Here is a 4108-nt window from a genome sequence, read left to right as displayed (position 1 = left end):
GAGAGAGAGAGAGAGAGAGAGAGAGAGAGAGAGAGAGAGAAAGAACTTTTAAGATCTACTCTCTTAGTAACTTCAAACATACGATACAGCTTTGTTAATATATTTACCACTTAAAAATTTTATTAAGCATTTTTAAAGATAAAAGGACATAATAAATCTTATATTTATAGTAATAAAATGAAGTAAACATATTGAGTTGTGAAATCATATACTGTAACTGTTGCTTGAATTTTAATGACTCAAACTTCAAATTACAAATATGTAAGCTTCATATAAACATGCATTTGTATTATATATTTATAATGTAGCTAATGCATATACTGATTTAATAAATTGAAATTTAAGTGATTACAATACTGTTTCAAATGCAGAATATAAAAGTTATTGTAGACCATGACACATACTAGTGATTTAGATTAAATAAAACTTTTATCTTTTAAAATGGTCTAAAATACTATTTCCTCAACCCTCTCAAAAGTTACAAAATAAAGATTAGACAATTAAAAATACATTTGCCTTAAACTAAAGTGAGACTATTTTTAAATAATTATGTTTTGAATAGTTGATGTAAGCACTTTATAATATCCAAATGGTAAAAAAGGATATAGAGAAAAAAATCTCTCTCTTTCCTGCTACCAGGCATCCGGCTTCCCTCCCTGGAGGAACCACTGGTACCAGTTTCTTGTCACTTTCAAGAGCTGTTCAACATGCAAAGAAGCTAACATATGGGTAGAAATTATATAAACAGTATCACTATACCCATGTTCTGTGCTGAGGTTTTTCTTAACTGAAGAATACCTCTTGGAGAATATTCCATATTCATGCCTATAGAAATACTGTATTCCTTTTTAATGTTTGCATCGTAACGCACTGAATGATTGCACCATCATTTATTTAATCAGTTCCTGTATTACTCAAGATTCTCCACAAAAACAGAACCAGTAGGGTGGGTGTATATATTCAGAAGGAGATTTATTTTTAAGGAATTGGCTCATGTGACAATGAAGGCTGGCAAGTCCAACATCAGCAGGGTGGGCTGGGAGGCTGGAGACCAGGGAAGGACCAAGATGGCATTTCAAGTCCAAAAGCCACCTACTGTCAGAATTCCCTCTTGCTCCAGAAAGGAACAAGAGCTCACTCTTTGTTCTATTCCGGCCTTCAATATTGGTTGAGACCCACCCACATATGGAGGACAATCTGCTTTACTGAAAGTCCACCAACTTAATGTTAATCTCATCAAAAAACACCCTCACAGAAACATCCAGAATAACGTTTGACCAAATATCTGGGCACAGTGGCCCAGCCAAGTTGACATAAAATTAATTATTACAGTTCCCTAATGATGGCTACTTAGTTTGTTCGCAATTTTTGCTAATATAATGCGTGTCCTAATACATAAATAATTTCATAAACATACATGTATATCTATAAAATAAATTCCCAGAAATGGAATTGCTAGGTCTATGGGTGTATGCTTTTAAAATTTTAATAAATATTGCCAAATTGTCTTCCAAAGGGCTTGTACTAATTTGTACTCACAAAAGTTGAAAGTGTCAGTTTCCCCAAAATTTTCCAACACAGTGTTTTTTTTAACTTTGTGATTTGGATAGTTGTGGTATGAGGCAGGTAACTAATGAGAAGGCATTTTATGCATCTTCACAAGCATGACGTTCCCCATCACATATACAGATTCAGGATGTACATGGTAATGTTATCACAATAATGATAGAAAGGAATATAGAATGCAATTTATTTTAGCATTAGCATTCATGCTAAGAGGTTAGAAATAACCTTCATCCTGCATTCATCATTAAAAGTCTTATAGGGGCACTTAAATTTTTTAGTTATACTTACTTGAGGAGAATTTATAAATTTGGAAATTTAGTAAAGTTCTCAGGATATGCGTTGTGCTTTCACATGAAGGATCCAAGATTAAAATTGAAATAGGGGACAGGTTTGATAGGCATTTAGAAAGTAAATTCAATAGTGAATGATTAGATTTGGAGGTAATGGGTAGAGAAATTGAGATTAAATGCCCTTCATTCTCTCATCTATCTGGCTTTGAAGATTGATAACATTTCAATCTAAAAAGGAGTCATTTCAGAGAAAGACCAAGCTGTAGACAGATTTAGATTTCTCATCTTCTCCTGCTAAAAGCTGGCCCTATTACTAATCAACTCTTGTATTACATATTATTTTAGACATTTCAACCCAGTTTCACTAGAGGTTTGCTCTGTGGTTAATATGATATCTTAAGCAAAGCATATGACAGTTATAAAATTCATGATTTCAATGATTATTTATAACATATTTATATGTTATTGATTATGTACTGATTGTTTCTCATCCTAAATTAGTTACTTTTCCTTTATCTGGGAAAGCTTTATTATATTATCTTATTCTATAGTTTAATACATTGTTCATCTAAAAATCTCATGGTAATTTTGCCTAATATTTAGAGGAGGTACAATTCCAAATAATACTGTAACAAAAATGATGTGGAACAGAATAGGGACATCAAAACAATCTGAGCTTACTCTGTTCCATTATGGGAACTTTATCAGACTTTGAAGTAGATTTTTTTCTTCACCTCTTTTGTCACAAGCTAATTTCTATTAATTTTTATCTCTGTCTCATGACTTTGAAGTTCTAGGGTCTCAGAATCAGGGGTTAAATAATTTTATGTATTTTTAAAAGAAAGAATTTTAAAGAAACTTATTTCTGATACATAGAAGAAGAATAACATCAAATTATTTTAAAACCTATTTTAATGTGAACAAATATTGGAAATTCCCTTGTCATAAAATTAAATTTGCTTTCATTCTTTTTTAAGGAAGTAAAATATATTAGTGCATTGCATTTAAGTGTTATTTTTATATGGCAATAGCAATAGATGAACCACCATTTTATTTAACAATATAATTTGGTTTTCTACTATGGGGAATTTAAATTATGATATTTAAAAAACATAGTCTTATTTTCTTAGTTACAAAAAGCTCTGTTCATCAGAAAATGCACTTCCTGTTCACAGAAACAGACGGTATGTAATATTTGACCTTCTCAGAGAAGATAGAATTGAAAAGTACATGAACAAGAGTATAAACATAGGAATTTTGAAATGCTGCAGGTGAATGCGCAATTTCTAGTTAAAAACACTCTTAAAATAAAATATACCTCTCATCAAATACTAGGCTTTGTCTTTAGACAATGGGCCTGAAAGAAGATAAGCAGCTTGGCATAAAGGAAATTACTCCTCAGAGTAGTCTGTTTCTCTCTTGTATCTCCTGTGGAAAAGAGGAGAAAAATAAGACAACAGGGAATGAAAGGCATCAAACTCCAGTCATCAAGGTTTCAGCTGTGTAGTAGACACAACTATTAAGACTTTTTGGTGTCATGGAGTCACACTGGGTTGGCTACACAGCTCACAGTGATTCTCCAAATGGCCATATTTGTCCAACTCAGCTCATCACTCATTTAGGGGAATTGTTCATCCTTTCTATGCCCTGCATGGAAGGTGCCATTCTATTGCGGAGTAACCTCCACTTCCTAAAAGGATATGCATAGGAGGTCTGAAAATTAAGTTCGAGACTCCTTGCAACAATGTTTCTAACCTTTTTTTGATATCAGAGGGATTATTCATTATGAATTTGTACCAACTGGACAAACAGTTAACCAAGTTTATTATTTGGAAGTGCTAAAAAGGCTACATGAAAAAGTTAGACAAAAATGACATGAACTTTTCACCAACAATTCATGGCTCTTGCATCACAGACAATGCACCAGCTCACATGGCACTGTCGGTGAGGTAGTTTTTAGCCAGTAAACAAATAATTATATTGGAACTCCCTCCCTGCTCACCTGATCTGACCCCCAATGACTTCTTTCTTTACCCAAAGAAAAAGGAAATATTGAAAGGAAGACATTTTGATGACATTCAGGACATCAAGCGTAATACAACAAGAGCTCTGATGACCATTCTAAAAAAAGAGTTCCAAAATTGCTTTGAAGGGTGTACTAGGCACTGGCATCAGTGCATAGCTTCCCAAGGGGAGTACTTCAAAGGTGACCATAGTGATATTCAGCAATGAGGTATGTAGCACTTTTTCTA

Source organism: Hipposideros armiger, unplaced genomic scaffold (genome assembly GCF_001890085.2).
Source record: "Hipposideros armiger isolate ML-2016 unplaced genomic scaffold, ASM189008v1 scaffold_212, whole genome shotgun sequence".
NCBI classification, from domain to species: Eukaryota; Metazoa; Chordata; class Mammalia; order Chiroptera; family Hipposideridae; genus Hipposideros; species Hipposideros armiger.
The sequence above is the reverse complement of the archived record's forward strand: the minus strand, read 5'-3'. Positions refer to the sequence as shown.